Source organism: Manis javanica, chromosome 2 (genome assembly GCF_040802235.1).
Source record: "Manis javanica isolate MJ-LG chromosome 2, MJ_LKY, whole genome shotgun sequence".
Lineage (NCBI taxonomy): Eukaryota > Metazoa > Chordata > Mammalia > Pholidota > Manidae > Manis > Manis javanica.
In genome coordinates, this window is record NC_133157.1 from 81,576,397 (window position 1) to 81,602,968 (window position 26,572).

At 42.4% G+C, this 26,572-nt stretch overlaps 1 protein-coding gene across 8 annotated transcripts in view; it reads right to left on the reverse strand.

The window, feature by feature from the left end:
• The window catches only part of AGTPBP1 (ATP/GTP binding carboxypeptidase 1), a 213,354-nt gene extending 208,510 nt beyond the window's left edge, over positions 1-4,844 (reverse strand). For 6 of the 8 annotated variants that reach the window (XR_012127773.1, XR_012127772.1, XM_073228728.1 and 3 more), the window contains exon 1: positions 4,295-4,843. The gene's annotated coding sequence lies outside the window, so the exon portion shown is untranslated. Of the gene's footprint in view, positions 1-4,294 lie in introns of all 8 variants that reach the window. The other 2 variants (XM_073228726.1, XM_073228725.1) reach the window with 2 other exon arrangements.
• Between the last annotated feature and the right edge of the window lie 21,728 nt (positions 4,845-26,572).

A 26,572-nucleotide genomic window follows, 5' to 3' on the forward strand; every position in this document is an offset into this window, starting at 1 on the left:
AAAAGCTTAGGGGTGTGGACTTATTAAGTGGTCCCAGGATATTTAGAATTAACTTGATACAAGTAACCTCCTGCTCTGTTGATTTCTCCTAGGAGATACCAGCATCTTGGTCTGGGGGCATATGAAACAAGGCCACCTGCTCAGCCCCCAAGGTGGGCTGAGGCATTGTTTGCTAAAGAGTAAATTAAGAGCAATCTTATCTTTAAGGTGGAATCCTTCTTGCCTTTTACTGTTATGGGGGGCTTGCATGCTAAATCAGTTTGCACAGTTCGCAAAATCACTTCATCAGATCTGAAAGAGGAAAGACAGCACACAGGCCTGGGCATTTTAGCATGTTAAAGTGAATCTTACACATGATTATAAATGATTAGCATAAAATAAACATGTGCTACTCTTCTTTATCTGGGATAAAGATAACTGATCTCACTGAAGAATGACCCTAGAGCTTAACATTTAACAGAGTTTTGGTAGGGGGTTTCCTTGCATGTAGTTACATTGATCTGACTGCAAATATCCTGCCTTGTTTTTTCCGGAGGCCCTCACCCTACTCTGACTACACCCACGGTCCCCGTCTCAACATCATTTTTACTTGAAAGGATGAGTACTGTTATTAGACTTAGGTTCTTTGGCAGAGGTTCTCTCAGAGATGATCAAAGTCTGCCTGCTGCTTCTGGGAAACCACTAGCAGTCATATTTGTTGCCAATGAAAAAATCTGAGCTTGCAAGTAAAAACCAGATTTCTGGAAAACTGGTATTCACCATCATATCATGACCTTACAGCTTCTCAATAATTTGTTTCTGATAGAATGAGTGATGATACTAACAAACGTGATTTTTTGATACTGTATAACAAAATGAGTCAACATTTGGAAGATCTGCATAACTGACTGAATCAGTATTTACAAATGATGGAGGCATGAGGTTATAAATTCAGGCATGGTTTTAAAACACTTAACATTCAGGTGGATTAAAATCAATGGATTTTAACATAGTATTATGAAAAATTCCACTGACAGGATTTCAGATTCCATAACGCAAATAACTGAAAAACCACCATAAGTTGAGTTTTGAAGTAATACCAAACAATATCCATAATTATCTGAAAAGGTGATTAAAGTAGCCTTTTCCAGCCATTAAACGTATAAGGCTGGATTTTCTCCTGACATATATACACTTTAAGCCAAACTACATGTTGCAACAGACTGAATACAGCAGCAGATATGACAATGTAGCTGTTTCTATTAAACCAGACTTTAGAGATTTACAAAAATGCCACTCTTCTCACTACCATATCTGCTTTGAAAAAGTCATTTTTCATTAAAAATGTTTATATTAACATATAATTGTCATCCTTAAATGAATTTAAAATGTCTATATCTTTTTAATTTATAATGTAATAAATACAGATATAACTCACAAAAGTTCTTTGGGGTGCTCAATAATTTTTCAAGAGTGCAAAAAGTGTACTGAGACTGAAAACTTGAAAACATTTGATTTAAAAAAAGAGTATGAATATCAGATCCCTGCAGAACCAAGAACATGAAGTATATAAAATCATTAATTTAAAAACAACTTTCCTAGGAAAATTACATGAAAGTTGAAAAGAAACACAATGTCCAATCTAATCTCACTCTGTGTAACATCAAATAAAGAAGAAAACAAAACAAAGAAGGCTTAGATGAAAGCGATTTTGCATATCCTGGAAATATCAGTCTCTTGATCAGATAAACACAGGTATTACCTATTAATAGTTTGACATATTTTTGATAGCACATGACAGTCAAAGAAACACACAATCAGACTCAAAAACAGGTGATTAAAATAGCAGCCATCACCACCCTGAGGGCGACAATCCAAGATTCTGTCAGAACAGACAAACAGGAATACTTTGGCAGTCCTCAGGCAGCATCTCGGAGCACCCAGCTCAGGGTCTAGCTACTCTATTTAAAATGAAATTACATGCTGCCACGGTGGGACAGTGAAACTAAGCTCTCATTTAGCCCCAAAGGAGCAAATGGGTCATAGTGGAATTAATCTGCACTAATAATGTTCCATAAGCCCAAAGCCCTTCTTTCCGCCTTCTAGATCCCTTGGAAGACTGAGGAAAAGCAATAGAATAATAATATTTACTGAGCACTTTCTACATGCCAGGCACAATGGGCTAAGCACTTCATGTGTATTAACTCTTTAATATGCAAGATCATCTTAAGGGTATAACCATTATTTTACCCATTTTTGGAGTTAAGAAAAGTGAAGCGCAAAGGATAAATAACTTGCCTATAGCAAAACCAAACTTCACATCCAGCCAGTCTGGCTCTGAGGCCCAACCCCTTGGCCACTTCACTATAATACATGGGCACAGCAACCAACAAAAATATATATGTGAAGTTTAAAATTTAGTGTCCACTCTAAACAATTTCTGTTGTGAGACCCATGGCCTACGGGAAGCTACCAACTTGAAGAGAGCCCTCTGAACACCCATTACTACAGATGCACTGTTCATTCCCCAGATACTGAGGGATTTCAAACACGAAGAGCAGATTTTGGAAGTTGAATACTGTAGAGGAGATTTTTCCTTAAACTCTAAAATATAGAATACAATACAAATTAGATAATTTCACAAGTTTAAGGCCTACCTCTTTTCTTTCTACTATTGAAAACAAAAGCATTATCATGTAAGTCTAGCTCGACTGTTCTAAAGAGAATAATGCCTCAATTCAAGTCAGTTGGAAGCTCTATAAAAATTGCTTCTACAAAAGCTTAAATTACATTAATACAATTAAATGTTTTGCAGTGTTGGCTAATTACAAGGTAACTCTAAGTTCATCCCCTTCATTTCAGAATTTAGAGTGAGACTGCAGTTTTAAACATGTGTTGAAGCAATACAAGGCAGAGTTTTGAGGTCATTAAAAATGAACCTATAACTTCACTGTAGAACTTGACTCAAGAAAGTGGAATGGGAAACTGAACAAGTCATACTACAACTCTCCTTAAGGATGAAAAGTAAGGAGTGGATTAAGACACCACTAAATAACTCACAGTAATTACACAGGCAAAGCTTATAGATCCTTCCAGGGTCTAGTTTGGTTTTGATTACCATATGGCACGTTTTAAAACAAGTACCACTTACATTGCCTTAAATGAACTACTACTTTTTTGGCCTAGTGGCAGCGACAACCGAGGCGGCGGAGACAACGGAGGCAGCGGAACCTGTCTGCCTCCGGGCAACGTCAGCGCCAAAAAAAAATTTACACAGAATTAATACAGCCAAAGAAAATTTTTTCTGAGAGTTACAACACAGGTATCAGCGGCGCTAGAACTTTAAGCACTTGAGCAAGCTATACTAAAACGAGAGAGAGGATTTAAATTCACCAACATTCCACATCGATTACACTAAAATGTATAAAAACTTCTATAATGGATAAATGACCAGGAAAGAAAACCAAACGATTCAAAACTGCACCGGTACTAAAAGGAGGCTCAACTGGCACACGAGGGCAAACAGCCGTAGAGACAGGCAAGCCTTTGCATTGGGATTCCAGGAGTCCTTTAATACCAGCGATTAAAAACCAGCAACTCAGGAAGAAAGACGGTGGGGACACTCTACACTGTCATCTAGGGAGATCCGATCAGGTTCAAATCAAACAGATAAAGTGCTAAGTTGTAAACAGTGAACACACTTCAGGCCAAACCATCCATTCGGAGGAAGCAAACCTAACCATCGCCGCTGTCACAACACACACACAAAGGCCCCCCCCGGAAAACCGCACGCCTAGAGGGTGGGGTGCTAGGGCGGGTGGGGAGGAGGGCCGCGCGCCTGCCCCCGGCCAGCAGCTCCTCGGCTGTGCTCTGCTCTGCAAGGCAGCGACCGGCGACGGCAGCCGGGAGAAAGGGCAGGGAGCTGGGGCCGCCGCTGCCCGGAGACTGCGCAGGGGACCCTCCGCAGGGATTCTGGCGGGGGCGACCGAGCGTCCGCGGGTGGGGGGTGGGGCTGGGGGGAGCATTTTTCCAGAGAGCATCCAAAGCCCCAGCCATCAGGGTTTCCCTCAAGATCAGATCCATCCCCAAAGACGCGCGTTACACAACCTGTCAGGTGAGGGGAGGAGGGGTCCCAGGGCGCAGACCGCGGCGGGCAGGGGTCGCTCCTTCCCCTTTCTCCCCACAGGGATGCCGTGGCCGGAGAAGAGGGGAACACAGCGGAGGGCGGCAGGTGGGCGGGAAAGCCGCGGCCGAGGGGCTGCAGGTCCGACGCGCGGACGGCTGCGGGACGCGCAGACGGCGGCGGGGCGCTTACCGGCTCAGGTGGGGCGCTGGCAGGACTAAGCACAACCGCAGCACAAGTCTCGGCGCCGGCAACACCGGCGGCTGCTCTCTGGGCGCACGGCAGATCCCTCGCAGCCCACTGCTGGCTGTTTTCATACGAACCCGGGAGCAGGTAAGGCGGAGGCGGCGGAGGCGGCGGAGGCGCGCCGACGGCGGAGGCGGTGGAGACGGCGGAGGCAGCGGGACCTGCCTGCATCCCGGACAACGTCAGCGCGGCGCCCCGCCCACCGCACGCCTCGGCCAGCCGTCTTGCGCGCGCAGAACAGGAGGGATGGCGGAACGCGCGTGCGCGTGGGCGGCTTGGGTACGCGTCGTGGGGAGGACGGGCTCTTGCGGGCAGGAGGGGGAGTGGTTCGGGGGACGCGCGGCAACAAGGAGGGAGCGCGCGCCGGCCTTGGGAGCGGCGGGGCGGGCACAGTGCAGCAGGATCCCGGGTGCCTCCGCCGCCGGCCCACCGACCAGAATGTGTTGGCGGGCCGCTGGGTTCCCAATTAGAGCTCCCGCTTTTTCCCCGAACTAAGCCGGTGCCCACCCTCACTATCGTCAATCACCCACCCTCTTACGACCCTGTTAAGAACCGGACCAGCTGTAACTCCCCAAGTGGCACTGAGTTCGCATCAGACCCTGGGGAGAGTCTATAATAAGAAGGTGGAAGACAAGCCGTCATCAAGCTGGGCTCCCAGAACACAACCAAATTGCACCTCGTAACCAAACCTCAATAAATTAGATACCTAGTGCTGCAGCAAACAAAATAACATGCTGATTTATTTTTTGCTTTTTGGTAATGTGCCTACGTATAATCACGAAAATGGTAGTGCTAAATTGTCCACTGAAGGAATGTTTTATCTGAGCCAAAGTAATGTGTCAGAGATTAAATACTGATGCACTTCCTTCTGTTTTGACTGCACGTAAACACACTATAGTATATTCCTGATAATGAGATTTACTTTTTGTCGAGAGAATGGATCATGTGTGCTAATGCTTATTATAGTAGCTGGTAATATATATAAAATTATTACAACCAGATAGGGAAATAAATTGAGAGCTGTGAGGTTTTTGTTTTGTTTTCTTATAATGTTTAAAGGAAATTAAGCAGGTGTAGACAGTTCAAAAAGTAATCCAAGATGTACCACCCATGCTTCTTGCAGTTGCCCTTGGCAGATGTCTTTATTCAGATAAACAGGCTGCCATTTTATAAGTGCCATAGTTCCCTGATTGTGAGCGCCAAAGTTATGATATTTTAAATAATTTTTAAACAACGACCCTCCCAAATCACCCAGTCTGGAAATTGCATTATCCGAGAACGCCTAATTACCTAATACTTAACATTTTACAGAAATTAAATATATGCAGTATATATGAAGCTTTATTTGAGGTGCATCTTCCTAAGTCAATCAACCTGCAATATAGAAAGACGTGAATGTGTGTGTTTGTAGAATTTGAATTCCACTGTAGCAATGAATTGTTAGTGTGGTTTGATGGCCAGGACACAGACCCAGTAGATTAACTCACCCAACTAGGTAAAATGCAGAACCAGTCCCTGTTGTCACTCTTCCATTCTTTTAAACAGAGTACTCAACATACCTTATTTTGATATATAAAGCTAAATAGAAATAACTGTGTGATGTAAATCAGAGTATAGTATATAATGATTTCATTTAATGGGTTCCTCAAATCAGCCTAGTCAGCGCCTTGTAGATATTCAATAACCATTTGCTTATTTTAACTTTGGACTAGGTGGGGAGTGAAAGGTGAGCATTGAAGCTCAGCTCTCTTCTTTTGCTAATTTCCTTACCTCAATAATTTAATAGAGTATCTTAGAAAATGCAAAAAAGTTTGTAACAAAACTCTATAGCCATAGGTTTAAAATAGGCATGGACCTTTCAAAAGTCTACAGTCATAATAACATACATAAATTTTAGGAACACAAGCTCAATCATATAGTTTCTGAAACATATCCAGTCCTCTGGAGTTGTAGGATTGTTCAAAATATTCAACATCATTCAACAGTTAACAATTTATCAAGCATCTCTTACATGCCAGAAACAATCCTCCTGAAATCTTCTAAGAGATAAGCAAATGATAGCATTCAACAAAATACTTAACAGTTGCCCTATGTCAAATTAAAAGGTTTATCAGGAATATAGACGACAGAGCAGAAAAGCAGGAAGAACAGCCTGAGCTGAACCTAAATGCATGTGACAAGGCTGGGAAATAGAAGCAACCCCAGCATTGCGCAGGATGGAGTCATTCAGGAGGCAAACCTTTAAAGTGGCAAATGGTTTCCAGTAGTTATGTGGTATGCTGTGAATGATACATGTGATTCAGGGTCAGAAAACTTGAGTTAAAAGATCCATATCTGTAAACCACTACACCATCACTTTCTTTATTTATGAAATGGAGCTTGACTATTTCTGCCAAATCTAAAACTTAAAAATACAGCATACCCTTTGAGCTACTTACAGAAATTTATCTTAAGGAAATACAGGGAAGTGTGCAGAGATTTAGCTCTAAGGATGCTTATCCCAGAGTGGTATTATAAACCACCTTAAATGTTCAACAGAAGGCACCTGATTAAACACATTATTGTACATCAATGCAATAGATAACTAGGAAGCCACTAAAAATGATGTGGTAGAGTAGTTCTTAACCTGCATACAGGAGGCTTTATTCATGAACAGCCATGGACTTACCATGAGGCTAATAAAGTAAGGGACTAAAAAAGTCCTTTCAGCCTCTCACTTATGCAAGCCAATGTGAGTGCTGAGTTGCTGAGAGTTAAAAGCATTTGTTTGAATTCGAAAGGGAATTCGGGTTGCAATCAAGAAGCATTCCTACAAAGCATTTCTGGTAAATTTCCTGAACAGATCTTATCTTAAAGGACCTAAATCTTCAAACCTCCAGCAAGACATTGTGAATTCTCATTCTAAATAAATATTCATATTCAAATATAATTACAGGGCTCCCCAAAGTATGAGAAAAAGGAAATGTCCTATCATTTTCAGGGCTCCCCACAGTGTGAGAAAAAGGAAATGTCCTATCATTTTCAGGTCAATTTCTCAATTTTACCATCTAGACAAGTGTTTTGTTTTGTATTTTTCTTAATAACAAAAATAAAATAAACTTTTTAACAAAAAATAACAAAAAATACTCTTTTCATATTTAATAAAACTGTTCAGCATTTCCAAGATTCCCTCATTATTAACTAATTTGAAAACATTAAAGAAAGTTTTATATCAGCTAACAATTAATTAGATTGAAACTTAGAAATGGAAAATCAAAATTCAGTTCACTTTCTCCCACTTAAGAAGCTCTCTGAATACAGTCGGTAGTTCTGTAACATCTTCCTTTGTTGACAGATAGTAACTACACTAGTTAAGGTAAGGATTCAATAATGTATATAACTATCAAATCACTATGTTGTACACTTGAAAACAATATGATATTGTATATCAGCAATACTTCAATTTTAAAAAATATAAAAAAACAAGAAACCTTTCTATGTTTAATACTGAAGGGTCCCCACCAGTAAGATGGCAAACTTCCAGCTTCTCTTTGGGGTCCTCGGTTCCCGCCGGTGCCACCTGAAGCCCAATCACCTCTCGCCCCCCTCCCAATCCCAGCACCTAGCCAACAGCCACCAGCCCCGTAGAAGTAACACCACAATCACCCTATGCCCCTTCCTATATAACCCAGCACCTTTCCCTAATAAAGCGGAATTCTCCGGTGAATTGCTGCTGTGTGTCGCTCCTTTCCTTTCATTGGTGCCGAAACCCGGGAGACGGGACACCCCAACTGGGCCCCGTCTTCCCCCCGACACCAGCAGCAGCTTGCCCTCGTCCTCTTTTTCCGGCGCTGGCTCATCACACTCACCACTCCTCTCTGGCCTTTAGGTAAGTTTTTCCCCCCGGAGTGGGCCACTCTTCCCCGAGCTACCGCAGTGCCATTGACCGTGATCGTCCAGCAAGGCCCTGATGCTTGGGGATGAGGAGGGAACTCTCCCCGCCTCAGGCCTTCACGGCTGCTGCGGACCCTCAGGCCCCTCCTCCGACAGCCATAAATCCCCCCCTCAGGCCTTCATGGCTGCGGCAGACTCTCAGGCCCCCCTGCTCCAACAGCCATAAACGAGGTGACTCCTTTGCGGATGAGAACGCTCCCCTTCCTCACCCCCTCTCCTTCTGCTCCGTCCGCCAAAATCTGTTCTGTCTGCCGAAAACTCCTAGCGCTAGGTACCTCGTGACTCCAGCAAACTGCCTTCTTAGGGAAGTCTGGGTGGCGACCCACACTTCCTAAGAAATTCCGACTTCTATACGAGTTTCCGCAGACCACCAAGGATCATCGGGGACGCCCTTTGTCTCCTTGCAGTCTGCTTCCAGTCCGAGGATCTCTGTTCATCTCCCCCTGTTTGTCTCCTTCTCTGTCCTTTAGCCATGGGAGCCTCCTCATCCCTCCCTGAAAGTTTACCTCTTGAATGCCTGCTTAAGCATCTGGCTACCCTCTCCCTGACACCTGATATAAAACCAAAACTTCTCCGTAAATATTGCTCCCAAGATTGGCCGACATACCCCCTAGACAATAACAACCAATGGCCCGCAGGGGGAATTCTTGATCCTAACATCACTCACAATCTCTTTAACTACTGCCAGCGCCTGAAAAAATGGAAGGAGATTCCCTATATGGAAGCTTTACGCCTCCTCCCCCCCCCACCGCCCCCTCCCAAGTTCTCCTAGCCTGCAAGCTGCCGCCCCCGCAGAAGCCTCCCGTTCACTCCCTTCCCCTTCTTCTCCTACAACAGCCCTTCTCCCTTCCTCCCCCACCATCTCCTCCCCCATCTCACCTCCTCCACCTTCATTCCCTGCAGATTAAGCCTGAGCCTTTCAGCCCCCCTTTAACTAGGTCCCAGGGGCCTCCTCTGTCTTTGCCCTCATCACCTGTTTCTCTCTTGTTAAGGACCACCTCTGTCTTCTCACATGTTTGTAGAGAGAATGGGAAAGCACCTCCCCCCATGTCTGAACGCAGCATGGGAAAGCACAAGCTAGAGAACAACCGGTGCAGTCCTTAGAAGTTATCTGTCCACAAAAACATATCTTGTCCTCGAAAATGAGCCAAGACTCCTCACTCTGAAAATAAGGAGACCTTGAAGATGTGTAGAAACACCGCCCCTGCTTCTTCCCCCACTTGCCGTGGCAAGAATGGAGAACAAAGAACATTCTGTTTACACATTCCATAAGCAATTAACTGGAGCCCTGCTGTAGTTCAGTTAGTAGAGCATGGGACTCTTAACCTCAGAGTCATGAGTTCAAGCCCAACTAGAGCTGCAGAGGCAAGCAGCTGGGCTGCAAGCTGGCAACTCGTGGGTCCGATTCTATCTTTCTTTATTTTCTTTGCTCCCCTTCCGCACTTCAGGACCTGCTTGACTGGGCGCAGCTAGACCACGTCACTCCCCCACAGACTGAGCCAGAACCCTTCAGTCCCCCTCAGACTCGGTCCCGAGAGCCTCCCAAAATTATTGCCCCCCTCCGGGAAGTAGCACAATCTGAAGGCATCGTGCGCGTTCACATCCCTTTCTCCTTAGGAGATTTAGCCCAACTAGAGAAACGCCTAAGTTCCCTTTCCACTGATCCCACGACATACATCAGGGAGTTTCAATAGACCCTCCAGTCTTACAGCCTCACACATCATGACATTTTCATGCTCCTGGCCAATACTCTCCTCCCTGAAGAGCGTAGACGAGTTTGGGACTGGGTCTCCACTCTCGAGATATTTTTGCCTCCTGCTTAATAGCAGGTCTAAAAAAGGCAGCTCGTAAAGTAGTCAATTTTCAAAAGCTCCAAGACATAATTCAAAAGAGAGACAAAACCCCCTCCGAGTTCTTAGACAGACTCACTCAAGCCCTATTACAGCATACCAGCCTGAACCCAGAAACACCTGAAGGAAGACATGTCCTTATGACATACTTCCTAGCTCAAAGCTACCCCGACATTAAAGCTAAACTCAAAAAGTTAGAACAGGGCCCCGCTACCCCACAGACTGAGATCCTAACAGTGGCCTTTAAAGTCTTCCATAACCGGGAGGAGGAGAAAGAATGCCGTAAACAAAAGGCTGATCAGGCCAATTTCCAGATGTTGGCCCAGCTGATAAAACCACAACCTGGGCGCCCCTCTACAAACAAGCCCCCCCCAGGAGCTTGTTTCAAGTGCAGAAAAGAGGGACATTGGTCAAGGGCGTGCCCCTCCCCCAGATCTCCTACCACCCCATGCCCCAGATGCCACAAAAAGGGCCACTGGGGGTCTGATTGCCCAACCACCCAAAGGGGAGGCTGGACGAACAACCCCCATCCTAAGCTCGCCGTAGTGGGGCTGGCAGAAGAAGATTGACGGGGCCCGGGGACTTCTCGCCCGACCATTTCCATCACCAAACAGGAGCCCAGGGTTACTTTAACAGTAGACGGTCGTCCCATCTCCTTCCTCTTAGATACAGGAGCCACCTTCTCAGTCTTGCGATAATACCGGGGCCCTACCACACCAGCCATTACTCCTATAGTCGGGGTAGGAGGTAAACAGATTTTCCCATTAAACCCCCCCCTTTTATGCACAATCCTAGACAATCCCATACCTTTCTCCCACTCCTTCCTAGTTATGCCCCAGTGTCCCATCCCTTTACTAGGACGAGACATCCTTTCCCTCCTCCACGTTTCCATAACTATATCCACTCCCACAGCCCCCAGTACTCCCTTTCTGATGGCCCTCATAGCCGACGACCCCCCTCTACCCAATGAAAGCTCCGGTTCTGCCCTCATACACCCTGTAAATCCCAAAGTTTGGGACATTACAAGCCCCTCTGTGGCCCTATGTCCCCCTGCCTCTATCAAATTACGTGACCTCTCTCAGTATATCTGTCAGGCCCAATACCCCCTAACCACTTCAGCCCTCATAGGCCTCCAACCCATCATTCAAGATCTCTTAAACAAAAATTACCTCAGACCCACTCACTCCCCATTTAATACCCCCATATTAGCTGTTAAAAAAAACCAACGGATCTTTCCACCTTGTCCAGGACCTTCGCCTTATCAACATGGCCGTTGTCCCTATCCATCCCTTAGTTCCAAATCCATACACCCTTTTATCGCAGATCCCTGCCTCAGCATCCCACTTCTCAGTCCTAGATCTCAAGGACGCATTTTTTTCTATCCCTCTAGACCCCTCCTCCCAAGATTTTTTCATCTTCACCTGGACGGACCCATACACAAAACATTCTGAACAACTCACATGGACAGTTTTGCCACAAAGCTTCCGAGATAGTCCCCATATTTTTAGACAGGTCCTAGCTCAGGACCTCAAACAGTTTAATCATGATCACCCCAAGTCCACTTTATTACAATATGTAGATGATCTTCTACTCTGCAGTCCCTCGTAAGAACAGTCTCAACTTGACACTGCATCTCTACTTAACCTTCTAGCTTCCAGAGGTTACCGGATATATCCCCCGTCAAAGCTCGAATCTCTTCCCCTTCTGTCACTTACCTTAGATTCCTTCTGTCTCAACAAAGAAAGTCCATTACCTTAGACAGAAAATGACTCCTCTCTGACCTGCCCGTTCCCAAAACCAAGACAGAAATCCTTCCCTTTCTAAGCCTGGCTGGGTATTTTAGAGCGTGGATCCCTAACTTCTCCCTGTTGGCAAGACCCCTATACGACCTCAGCAAGGGCCCCCCTGAAGAACCATTATCATCCTCACCCCGACAGTCCTTCATTAAGCTCCGTCAAGCCCTTGTGGAAGCTCCAGCTCTCCATCTCCCTGATTTGTCAAAACCCTTCTCATTATACATTTATGAGAGGTCTAGTCAAGCTCTAGGAGTTCTAAGCCAATATTATGGCCCATCCTTTGCCCCAGTAGCTTATCTCTCCAAGCAATTAGACCCCACAGTTCAGGGATGGGCCCCCTGCCTACGGGCATTAGCCGCTGGACAGCTCTTGCAGAAAGAAGCTCATAAACTGACATTCAGGGCACCCCTTACCATTCTGTCCCCACATCACCTAAAAGATCTCTTAACCTACAAAAGTTTACAGACTCTCCCTCCCTCCAGACTCCTGACCTTACTGTCCTCTTTCCTCCAAAATCCCGTTCACCCCCTTTGCCATCCATACCCGAATCATGACTTTTTCCTCCTTTACTGCTCTCTCACTTTTTTTCCTCATTCCTATTGTCTTCCCCGCCACCCCACCCTCCTTTGTATGGCGACTCAAAGTCAGGCAGACTTACACACAGCATCAAACAAAAGTTACTGCCCTCATTGCCACATCAGACTGCCCTCTGAAAAGCTGCTCTGAGCCTTTGTACCTCCACTTTCCTCCCTCCACCGAAGTGTTCACTTACAGCTACCTTTATTCTCCCTACCTCTGCTTCCTCTATGACCACAGACAAGCCTATTGCAAGCGATGGCAAGACACCTACGGGGGATGTCCCTACTGGTCTTGCGCCATTCACTACATGGGTGACTTCCAGTACCCACAGTATTACTCCTCCAACCGTTTCATGAAATATCCCAACGGCTCATTCTCCTTATCAATCCCAGATCCCTGGGACTCTCAATGGGCTGCTGGAGTCACAGCCTCAGTTTACTATGGGGGGTCTTCGACCCCCCACGGTACCCTTCATATCTCTTGAGAGTATGTTCCCTCTCGCTCCCAGATCTCTCAAGTTGCATCAGATATCAGACATTCCAAAAAAGTCATTATCCAAACTCTTGATGGCACCTCTTCATCTTCTTATTCCTCCTACTCTTGGTTACAGCTCATTCAAGACACCACCATCTTTCTCAACCACACCCTCAACACCGCCAATTGTTTCTTGTGCGCATCACTACAGCGCCCACTGCTGGCCACCGTGCCCCTCAATATTTCCAACTACTCTTTCCATGCAGAAGGACAACCCCTCTGTCCCCTGGCAGACATACCCCTATGAGAACCAGAATACGCAGATAATCTCACCATCCACCACTGTATAGGCCCAACTCCACCCCCCTCCAGTGCACTTCACTGCCTCTCTATCTACACCCCTACCTCTGGCTCTAAGACTTTTACACAACCGGGACACTTCTTTTGGTGTAATGGCAGTCTTTCCAACTCACTGCCTCTCAACTCCGATACACCCTGCATTCTCGTCACCCTAATCCCACAGCTTACACTTTAGAGCATGGCAGAATTCCTTGAGCTCCAACCTCCCTTGCCCTTGTGCACAAAAAGAGCTGCTTTCCTTCCCATCATGGTCGGTATCTCTTTGATCACCTCAGCCATTGGGGCAGGGTTTTCGGGAAGAGCCTTGGGTCACTCTTTATGGGCAGTTAGAGATCTCGACGCCAAACTTGAGGGAGCCCTGACATCCACTGCCGATTCCCTAGCCTCTCTCCAAAGACAGGTCACTTCGCTAGCTAAAGTCATCCTTCAAAACCGGCGGGCCCTAGATCTGCTTACAGCCGAGAAGGGCGGCACCTGCGTCTTCCTCCAGGAAGAGTGCTGCTATTACATCAACGAATCCGGCATTGTAGAAACTGACGTCACCAAACTCACTGACCTTGCCTCCAGTCTCCACTCTGCTTCCAATCCCAACGCATTCTCTTCAATACTAACAAACCCCCTCCTTACCTGGGTCTGGCCCATTGCAGGCCCCATAATAGTCATTCTTCTCGTCTGTCTCTTCTTACCCTGTATAATAAAGTTCATCAAATCCCAAGTCGGAAAAATCTCTAATCAAGCTTTCAACCAGCTTTTACTCAGGAATTACCAGCTTCTGGCTACAGAAGATCCCTCACCCTCACGTGACCTCCTCACCACACGCTGAGATGGACCCCTCTCTCCACTGGAAACTGTTCCTGGAAACAATGGCTGCAGACGCCTGACTCCTGACACCCATATCCTCTTAGCACCATTAGAATCAACAGGTCCTCGACCTATGGTTACAGGGAACCTTCATTAATTTCCAACCTGAAGAAGTCCACATCTACTCATCCTTACTGTGGGGAATCCTATCAACCCTTTCCTCCCAATCCTCAAGCCCTCACTCCCTTCTCCGCCCCTGTTCAGCAAGAAGCAGTCAGAGAGAAAGCAACGTCCACAACTCCATAGAGGAGAAAGGGGGGAATGAAGGGTCCCCACCAGTAAGATGGCAAACTTCCGGCTTCTCTCTGGGGTCCTCGGTTCCCGCCGGTACCTGAAGCCCAATCACCTCTCGCCCCCCTCCCAATCCCAGCACCTAGCCAACAGCCACCAGCCCCGTAGAAGTAACACCACAATCACCCTATGCCCCTTCCTATATAACCCAACACCTTTCCCTAATAAAGTGGAATTCTCTGGTGAATTGCTGCTGTGTGCCGCTCCTTTCAAATACCTTATTGAGTGAGAAAAGCAAGTTGTTGAACTGTATGGATTATATGATCCCATTTATATTTTTTTATCAATACTGTAGAAAATATGATGCATTTATAGTTTCATAAAAGTTCTATAAGGGAAAATAACATTCTGTTTACTAGAATTACTTAGAGTCAGGCCAGGTAGGTGCTGCCACTTTATATATTTTGCATTATTTAAATATTGAAAGTAAGCATGCAACCTAACAAAAAATAAAGTTGAAGACAAAACAACAAATAGAGTCCTCCAAAATTATACATCAAATACCACAAATCCAAGATTCTCCTCTGTGCATTCACTGATTTCAATTAAGTATTTGCATAACTGCTTATTCTGCAGCTTAAAGAATATAGCTTTCATTAGATTCTTTAAAATGTCTTAATTCAAAAGAATTAAGATCATGGTTTAAGAGGAAAATACTTAATGACATAAAAACATTCATGATATATTGTTATGTAAATTAACAGATTACATGCAACGTAATTCCATTTTTACAAAAACAGCTCTTGTATGAAAACAAGACAGGAAGAATATACATTAACTTTTAACAACAGTTACCACTTGAAAGAAGGCTTACAAGTCATTTAAAATTTATTCTTTTTTTATCTCAATATTTGTTAAATGTTCCACAATAAAATACACAACAAAACCTGAATGTTACATTATTTAAATTGTCAAAATTAACTTTGAAGTTTATTGAGTAGATTAAAAGGTGCCTTGTATGTAAAAGCAGCTTGTAAATCATAAGGCACCTACAACAATTAATTATTGTTTTTCAGGCTTTAAAGGAGACATGAATTATAGGTACCAGAAGGTAACGTTAGCCTGAAACCACAGGTGAGCATTGGAAAGTCTCATTCATATATTAACATCTTCTCTCACAATCAATCTTACTGATAACACTTTGTTAAACAAGAGTTTATACAAATATGAAGGATTTTGATCTATTTTTAATTACAAAGAAAAATCACCCAGAATTACTTTAGTATATTCAGCTTCAGGTTTAAACATAAATATTCATAAATTTTTAAAGAAACATTATTTACTGTTTTAGAACATATGAAATTTGGGGATACTTTCTTATCAGAACACAACCAGACTTCGATTACTTTCATTCATTTGACTCATCACATTAAAATGGACATTACAGTTCAATAGTCAATCAAATCAATGAAAGGGTTTTTTGTTCTCTGTAATCAGTCTCACAGGTTTGGAATTCAGATGGAGAGAGTGCAGCAGTGACCCACTGGATGGCAGAGAAGTCACTGTGGAGCTGTGCTGCTGGAACTTGCTGGAAATCTACCATCTAGAGAGCTGGGGATAGCTATTCATGGGGAGAGGGTGTCACTGGAGATACTCCACTATGAGACTGGCTGAAGGGTTGCCAGCTTCTGGCTTCAGGTGCTGGTGATCACTGTGTGCCACAGAAGCCATGTGTTAGGGAAGCCACCTAAGGGGACTTAATATTGGTCTATGCTATTGGAAAATGAGGCACTTGGCAGCAGCCTTATAGCCATCAGCCTCAGGAAGGGTAAGTCTATGTTGTTGAGCCCACACATAACCCTCATCCCTGCCACTACAACCACTTTGTTTAGGGGTCTATTGAGCAAACACTAGGGTGACTGGAGAAAATGTCTAACATCTCAGAAAGCATCATTTTGTCCACCTGATAATTAAATGCTTTCTCTGCAGGGGATGCCCTCTGGTGGGCTTTCATGTGGAGCACAAGTATCTTCACAGTTTGCGCCCTTTCATAGAGAGGTGCATCCACATACCTCTTCCCTAAACTTCCTCATCACCAATTTTTTAATCCTGTTTCTTCCAATTCCCTGACCCACCAGACAATTGGCAACTGCCCACTAACCAATGTAGATCCGCACTCCAGCTTCTCTCTCACTCTAGACATGAAAAGCAAAGACTATTGCTCGAAGTTCTGCCCACTGGCAGGATTTTCTTCACCATTTCCTTGAAGATCACTCCTGAGCAGGGCCATAATGCTATAGCTACCCACTTTTGGGTGGTGCCAGCATATTGTACAGACCCATCTGTAAACCAGGTTTGACTTTTTCTTCAAAAACTAGTCATATATACAATGTCCCCAAAATACATAGGTATTAACCTGTAATGCTTTCAGTTTTCCTCCTTAAATGAGAGTCTTTAGTTTTCCAAAGGGCTCTTAACCTGTAATTCCTCATGAGAAATTAAGAGTTTTCCATGACCTTACTGTGGAGTCTCTGCAGACTCAACAAGCTTTATTTCTGGGACACTGGTAAAAATACTTTTATAACATTCTTTTCAATTGTTTAAGGTTCAAACTGATAAGCTTATTCCTTGACTATTTATAAAGAAATGAATGTCAAAAAAGGAAACAGGGTTCATAAAGAAGAGGAATTTCAACCAAAGGATTAGTGGCTGTTACTCAGTAAAGACATGAAAATGACTCAGTAACTCTACCCTGCCTTGCTTATGAACAGTAGTCACAATATTCTGATATATTATTCCTATAAGAAATGAAAAATTGTTACTTGGCTAGGGCCAGACATTTCAGGCCCCATTTGGGGATTTTCCTAAGAATCCCTCAAAACATAGGACATCATAGAAGGACTCCTTTCTTTCGGGAATTTATTTATCTTGATCCCTGTTGTAGGAAAATAACGCCCCCTACCCCAAGATGTCCACATGCCAATCCCAAAATTCCTCATTATTTACCATTGGTTCTTTATAGATTTGTACTGTGAATTTCAGCACAGCACTGCTGTCTTTGTGCTCCATGCAGAAGACAACCTGCTGTTTCTTCTTTACCTGTTCAGGCATTTGGTATATACATGTGTTCATACATTTAGTGATACAGTTTATTAGGATAGTTTTCTCTAGGACTGTTCCTATCTTGATGCTATCTAGATCACTCTTATAAAAGTTAGGGGTTTCCCAAATCTCTAACAATCATATATCTGCAAACCATTTCTGGATGGTTTCTGTAATTGGTAAATCTATGGTCATATGTTGTCCTTGTCATCCTTACTGTTTTGTTCAGAAAGCAATCAAATTCTGAATCTCCCACTATTTATTGACAGCAGTGTTACTGACAAAGTGTAGCCATCTCTTTGGCCTGGTGATGATTTCATGCCTTATGGACCTTTTCCTCCCTTATGAATCATGCTGTTTATTCCTGGAAGTGAGGTGAGCAATTTTTAATAAATGCTTTGTTCACACAGCCATGGAACAATTTGACCTGGACCAATAACTGGGTTAGTCCTTGTTCACTGTTTATTATCCATATGTTCCAGTTTCACACTGAGGACCTAGATGACTAGGTCTCCTTTCCATGATAAAGTAGCTCCTGGTTCAGCATTTCACACAATCATGTAAGATTACCATCTTGTGCAAAATCACAAACATTTTGTAAAATAGTTCCATTTTATGTCCTAGGTGACATTTTCTACCATTAGTGGCTGACGTGAAGTAAAAGAAACTTAAAACAACTGCCTACCCCAAAACACCTCCAGTTGCAGATACCATGTTACCTGAAATTCTCAGCTTAGAAGTCACTCTTTTGAGGTATATTAAAGTTCTCCAAGGGAAGTTACAGCTATGAAATATTTACCCTATGAGGAAGATACCTAAGCAGTCATAAATACAATTTTTAGATACTTCTGAGTTTAATGAAAAGCAAATAAGGCACAAAAGAGGGATTACCACAAGAGTATGGGGAAAAGGTTAAGAGCCTGGGAAAATGCAGTGTGCAGGCTCTGGACACAGAGAAGCACAGAGAGTTTGGAACCGAGGAGAAACTCACCCTGATGGGGAGCAAGGGAGTGGGAGACAGACTTTAATTCTGGGACTTTTCTTTCTTTCTTTCTTCTGCTGTCTTTGTTTCTAGCACATACATGATTCTGGAAAACAAAACACAGCATTCCCTTTTCTAAGCGAAGTACTTTAGATCCCACTGGCATTGCAGCCGAAACTAAAGAGTGTATGAGAAGATGTACCAACCCAGCACAGAGCCCTTTCCTTTGTGAATTAGCAGCCATCCTGAGTATTAGTCAACAGGTTGTGCCTGGAAGGTTGCCAGCGTGCAATGGGCTCAGGTCTCACTAAGAATTAACAGGCCAATGAGAGGAGACGGTATGACTAAAAGAGGAATTTGAGCTGGGGCACACAGCCTGAAGCAACTGGACAGCCAAATTGTGATACGTGCCAAATTAATCCTTCCGGTCAGTCCTTGGGAGACTCCCCTATTGCCAAGAAGGCTTTAATTCCATTAGCAACGGACTGTGGGAAAAAGACTTGTAACCTTGAACCTGCCTGGATATCCTTAGCACTAGAAGAAAGTTATTTTAGGAGAATCATCATAATTCTCTTGCTTTAGCCCTTAAGCCCATGCTGGATTTGTTCCCTGAAAATAAAATTTTAAAGAAGGAAAAAAGAAAGAAAGAGAAATGTTCCACATCCTGTGTGTCTGTATGTAACTTTCCATGAACTTTATTGCTGCTCCTTCTACCCACCCCTCCTCAGCTTCCACTGGAAGCTACCGAATACCCTTATCTCACAGGCACAGTCTAGTCCGGCTTTTATATCCCTCCATATGCCCCACTCTCCCTGAATTGGCTGAGCATCTCTCTCCCAAGTCTCAGTTTCACCCTCCATTATTTAATCAACTGCTGGGAAAGTATCTCTGGGTGATCTTCCAAACCTTACAGGCCTTTTCCTCCCTTATGAATCATGCTGTTGTTTATTCCTGGAAGTGAGATGACAACTTTTAATTGCTGGATATCCCTCATAGTATGTGTCGGCATTATGGGCAAGACTGAAATTTTCTCATGTTATATATGAAGAAATAGACTCAGAGGGGTTAAGTAACTCACTCATGGTCACACAGCTAAAAAGAACAGCATAAGGTATATGCTAGGTAAAAGATGACTGAATATATGACCTTCACTAAGTGGCCACAGGGTACCAGGATTATACTTGTAACCCCCCAGTTACACTTTTCCCTTGGTAAGTCTTGAGCTAGCTATTTATGTGTGTTTGTTGTCTCCAGCAGACTCTGAGTGTCTCTTAGGCAGAGACAATTTGTTTTACAGCACTCAGCATAGTGCTTTGGATGTAGTATACCCTCAATGCAAATCTGCTGATTTAATCTAATTCAGAGATACCTGCTTTAGAACTTTTTGCAGTTCTTGAGAGTGAGGAACAAGGTCAATCAACTTTAATAATTATACACATTACATTTATTAACTTAATGAATTATGCGTATTAGTATGCAAATAATTATAAGAATGCTTATTAATATTAAACTGTAGAAACAATTCAGTCTTACTTTCATTAAATGTGCCTTCATCTTTACCTTTCAGAGCTCTCCTCTATGACCTGAAATTGACATAATTTATTTCTCCTTTATGATGGGAGAGTTCTACTCTCCTTTTCAAAACCACAACCTTCCTCGTGCTGTGTGCATAGCTAGCTTCTTGCCAGGCGCTGGTCTCAGCTGGGTTTCAGAATGAGATAAGAACTCAGCATGGCATTCCGAGAAGCAGCAGTGAGGGAGTGGAGAAGAGTGAGTCAGGGAAGGAGGAAAATCCAATGAAGAAGCCACATGGAGGCTGCTTATGGTCTGGGCAGCTGTGGCTCCCTCTCCTATGTATTCGAACCATAGAGAAAGTGCTACAGAATTGTCCTCCTGAAAGGATCAGAGGCCAGGGCATTTATCCACCAACTTCTCTCCTCTTTTGGCCAAGGCTTGCCTCTAGTGCACACTTCCAGTTTGCCTTGTGTGTGGGCAGAGTGAGCTCCCAGAGCTACCAAGAAAGCCCTGGGGCAGAAGTAGAGGTGGAATGCTGTCCACCAGCATGGGAACTGACCCCATAGGTGCAGTTAAATCAGAGACATTGCTAACATAGGCAGCCCTTCAGTCATCTTGCAATACAATGTTCGTCTTGCAAAACAACATTCATCATCTTTAACTTACTTACCAGGATAATTATTGTTTATATTTGTTCATGAATGCCATATATTTTTTTGCAGCTTCTTTCTTCTGGAAACGTACAGCAGTTTTCCTCAGGGAAAGCTCCCTTCTCTATTCTCCGTCTGGGTGTTTCAAGGGAGATTCCTTTCTCGGTTCTAATTATGGCTAGGAGGCTCAGGCAGGCCAATCTGAGCATCTCAGGGCCAGTCAGCCAATGAGAAGCAACGAGATATTCTGGGACTCACTTTGTCCACATACCTGCTGCAAGCATATTTGCTTCACTGAGGGGTGGACTTGCTTAAGCAAGTGGAGCTCGCATGAGGAAAGCAGAACCCAAAGCGTGAGAGAGAGAACTTGAAGCCTAGGTGAAACTTCATAGGAAGCAAACTCTATTTCTAGACTTTAAAAAAATTTTTTAATGAAGCAGTGAATTCCCATTGCTGCATAAATCAGTTTAGATTCAGCTTTTCCATCCCTTGCAACTGAAAGGGTCTTGTTATATTTATATTGTCTTACTCCGCTAGTAAATTATATGTCCCATGAGGACAGAGAGCTTATCTATCTCATTCACTACTGTGTAAGCAGATATCTACACAGAGACTGGCACATAGTGGATGCTCAATAAATAGTTGTTGACTTAATTCAGCTCCAACATTGAGTAATGTAAAATACAGTAAGGAAGAAAATTCTAATGTTGACTAATGCAGCTAAAGTGAGGTGTATTTGTTCAGGTCTTGGGAGGAAATTAAGCTCAGATGTTTTGACTGAAGTGGCCTTAATGAAGGAACTTTCTAAAGAGTCCCTTCATGCAAGGACCAAGCAAGACATGGGGCATCTAGAGCTTACAATGGTGGCAATCCATTACTATGCCTAGGACTGGAAGGACAGGGGTGATGGAATTAATAGTTGACCTTTATCTCCTCCCCACAACCCTAGAGAAACCCAACCAGAAGTCAGTCTATAAGGAAGCCTGGGTGACACATTTCCTAAAGGTCACCTCCAGGAACATGGAGAAAAGCAACGAAAAGCAAGAAAATGGATCTTGGGTGTCAAATGGAAAACAAGCACACACGCACAAATACAAAAGAAGATTCTCTTAAGAGAATAAAGATAATCGACACAGAAAAGAGGATGGAAGCCAAGTATGAATGGAATCTTCGAATGGAGTGTTGATGATGCCGCATTTCACTCTCGCAGTGTTTCTCCTTGCAACACATATATTCATCTTTACTTTTTCTGATTGAGCCTTACTATTGCCCTCATCTTCCTACTGTGGTCTTTATGTATGAGTATTTTAACTATTATAGAAAATTTCAAGTATATGCAAAGGTAAAGAGAATAGTATAGTAAACCGTTACATCACCCAGATTTGATAATTAAATGTTGTTTTGGTCATAAACTACACTTATTGTGGTGAGCATTTTACAATGCATGTAAATATTGAATTGTTATGTTGTATATCTGAAACTAATACAATATTGTACATCAACTATACTTCCATTTAAATATATATACAAACATATAAACTCATGGGCAGATTTGCCTTCTCTATAATCCCATCCATTATCCCTACCTAAATTATTTTAAAGCAAGTCCCAGATATCATACACACATATTTCAGTATGTATCAATAAAGGTGAAGATTCTCTAATACATAAGTACAATATCATTGAAACACCTAAAAAATTAACCTTTATTATTACCTAAATACCAACAAATATACAATCAGATTTCACAGTTCCCTGATTGCCTTATAAAAATTTTTGACTCTGTTTTCTGAATCAGAAGCCCAATAAGGTTTGTCTTAGTTTGTTTGGGCTACTATAACAAATACACCAAAAACTGTACAGCTTAAATGACAAACATTTATTTCTCACAGTTCTGGACCTGGGAAGTCCAAGATGGAGTCTCTGGCAGATTCAGTGTCTGGTGAAACCTGCTTCTTGGTTCAGAGATGGTTGTTTCTCTCTGTGTCCTCACACTGCATAAAGTGTAAGGGATCTCTCTGGGGTCTCTTTTATAAGGTCACTGATTCCACTCATGAGGGCGCCACCTAAGACCTAATCACCTCCCAAAGGACCACCACCAAATACTGTAACATTAGGGGTTAGGTTTAAACATGTCATTTTATAGGGACACAAATCTTCAGTCAATTTATTGCAATTGGTTGATAAGTCTTAGGTCTCTTAATCTATGGGCTCCCCTCTTTTTTTTATGCCTTATAACATTTTGTTCAAGAAACAAGGTTGTTTGTTTCCCACAAGGCTGGATATTCTGATTTCATCCCTAGGGTGTCATTTGACACATTACTCTGACCTCTACACAGATGCTTCAGTTTAGAGTCTGGATCACATTCAGGTTTAATTTTTCTTTCTTTTTTTTTTTTTTTTGGCAATATGGTTTCACAGGTGGTGCTATATTCTTCCCTCAGGAGGCTCATGAGGTCTAGCTGTCTTCATGTGCATATATGTGTTAGCTGATGATGACAGTTGACTAGATGGGTAACTCCTAGGAGTTGAAAAATGATGATACTCTACTTTTATCATTTTAATTTTAAATTCAATTGTATATTATAATTATGTAAAATATTTGCATGGTTCCCAAATCAGATAGAGGAACAAGATATACCTGAAGAAATCTAACTTCTCTCTCTGTTCTTCCTTTATCTCCCTCCCTAAAAAATAGGTGACCTATTTTTTTAATTTAATTGTTTGTCCCTCCATGGTATTGTTAATTTTAAACCACCTAAGTAATTTTAAATAAAATAAATCATTTTTTGGTAATGAGAGAAATTTGGTAATTAGAATAACAAAATTAGACTGTTAAGTCTTATATTTGCCTAGAACTTCACAGTTTACAGAAATCTTTTTTAATCCATGGTTGCATTGTAAAGGGGTTTCCAGAGGTCTATTTATGGACCAGTAAGTCTCTTTATGGACCTATTCTCAAGTGAGATGTTATTCTAAAAAACACATTCTCTTCTCCTGAAAATTATAAAGACTTAGGCAATTTGTCATTTTTGTGTCCAAGTCATCACATAGGGTTATTAGTGCCAGTGTATCAGAGAGCCTTCTAAAAAGTGAAGGAAGTGCCATAGGTTAACTGATGCTTCTTCCCAACTATTTGGCTCAGGCCCTTCTTTCTTTCTTGGTTCCACTGCAATAGCAAAATTAAATGAATAAGAATTTGTAATTCACTTCCACAGTGCAGCACGTACATTATGGAAAGTGTTATGTCATATGCTAAAAATGAGCTGGGAATAAGATTTTTAAATATCATTTCAACAACTTCCCAGAATTTTTGTTCTTTGAAAAGAGCCCTACTTCACGTAGAATTTTTATTTTTTAGGAAGCATCATCAAATGGAAGACTTTGAACCAGTTAGAGAGTGAATCAAAATGCTGCTGCTCTTTGTCTCCAGATTGATTATAGAAAAACTGCTTTCTGATTTTAGGATCATACCATGCTTCTGTAAACCACATCCTCGGTTCTTAAACATTTCTGTACAGGGTGATGGCAAGAAGTATCCCTTTGACCCAGAATGTTCCCACTGTGAACAGAGCCTAGGGCAAAGTAAGCTGAACATGCTGTCAGGTAGACTTATGTAATATTTCCACATGGCAACAGCTGTTTGTCTCTGAGGTTTTGAACCAGAATTTCCAGAAAACCACCTCTGTAACAAAGCTGGCTGAAACAGTTCCACAAAAGGACCTATTAAAAAAACAAACGCATTACGTATTTTTTTACTTCATATCTTATTTCTAAAACCTCATAAATAGGAAAGAAACTAAAGAAAAGGCAAAATGATTTTATTTTTTCGATGTTGTCAACCATTTAGAAAGTTAAGGTTGCAAAGGTCTATCATTTAAAACGTAGGGTCTGTGGCTAGGAAGGTATTGTTTCAGTGTTTCTAAAGGAGGTCATTGCAAATATACAATTGAAATTGTAAGTCTAAATCTCATGATCTTATAAGTATTCACTTTCTAGTTGTCACAGGCATAAAAGAAATAGGTGATAATATTAATGCTATTACTATACTACTAAATGTCTTTTGAATTTAGTGAATACTTACCATGTACTAGACCAGGGTCAGCAAACTATGGCTTGTAGGCTAGCTCTAGCCCACTGTCTGGATTTAGGATCTCAAAAAGTACTATCCTCATACTATTTCAGGTCCTTCAGAAATCTGCTATTTTTTTTTTTCTTTTTTGGCAATTTCAAGAGCTTAACTCTCAGGCTAGCTAACTGATATGTGGGAGTATATGTGGTCTGGAGTAAGCTTCAGATCCGCCTAACAGTGGTTTTATATTTTGAAATGGTTAGGGAAAAAATATCAAAGGAAGAGTAATATTTCATGGCACATGAAAATTACATATGAAATTTAAATGCAGCATCCATAAATAAAGTTTAATTGGAATTTTACCATGCCCATTCATTTACATATTGTCTAAATCTGCTTTTGTGTTACAACAGCAGAGTTGACTTATTGAAATATAAACCAGATAAGCTCAAAAAACTTGAGATGTTTTCTGTCTGTCTCTACAGAAAAACTTACTAATGCCTGTATCGGGCAGACCAGGATGATGAGTCATAAAAAACAAGATCCCTTATGTCATAGAATTACTGTCAAGACACTGTCTCACTTAAATCTCACAAGTCCAAGGGGGGAGTACAGTATGATTACAATCTCCATGAGATAACCGTGGCATGTTGTTATTATTCCAGAAGGCAACTGAAGTGCAGAGGTTAAGAATCTTGTCAAGAGTCCACACGGGTCACTGAAGGAAGTAAGCTGTGCAGCTCACGCCAGACCCTACGCACATGTATACCTGCCCATCAGAGTGGGCTGGCGAGTAAGGTATGCCCTTTAAATTGAAAAAAAAAAACCACAACTGACTATGAAGACAGTGAAATCATAATGAAGAGATTACTTTATCAATAAACTTTATTTGGGGGCAGTTTTAGGTTGATAAGAAAATTGAGTATGCAAGACAAAAAGAACCAAAATACATCTCCCCACCTCTGCACATAGTTAGGAACATTAGACATTAGTGTGGCACATTTGTTATATGTGATTAATGAGCCAATGTTGACACCTTATTATTAGCTACTGTCCACACTTCATTCAGATTTCCTTAGTTTCTCCTCAATGTCCATTTTGTCCCAGAATTCCATCCCGAATGTCCCATTACTTCTAGTCATGACTCTGCAGGGTCCTCTTGGGTGTGACAGCTTCTCAGACCTTCCCTGTCTTTGATAACCTTGACAGTTTGAGGAGTACTGGTGAAGTGTTTTGTAGAATGTCCCTCAATGTGAATTTACCTGATGTTTTTGCACAGTAATTAGAAATATGGGATGTGGGGAGGAAGGCCACAGAGGTAAAGTGTCATTTTCATCATATTAGCAGTATAGACTATCATCAGGTTGGTAACTGCTGATGGGGACTTCATCAGCTGGCTGAAGTAGTATTTGGCAAGTTTCTCCACTGTGAAGTTTTTCTCCTCCCAGTCCCACTTTTTAATACTGCAGTATTTGGTGGGGATCACTACTTCCAGCCCACATTTAAGGGATGAGGGGTCATGCTTTCCTCCTTTAATGTGGAGTATCTACAGAAAGTATTTAGAATTCTTCAACAGAAATTGTCTCTTCTCCCCCATTTACTAATTTACTCGATCATTTATTTATATCAGTATGGCCCTGTGAACATTTATTTTAAACTCTGGGTCATAATCCAATACTACTTTATTTATGTCATCGCTCAAATTTTTCCAGCTTTGGCCACTGAGAGCTCGGTCAGTTGACTCCTGGGTCACTTTGAAATACTCCCATAAATGTATTTTTGTTACTGCTGTTTTGAGAACTTCCTTTCTTTCTGGTAC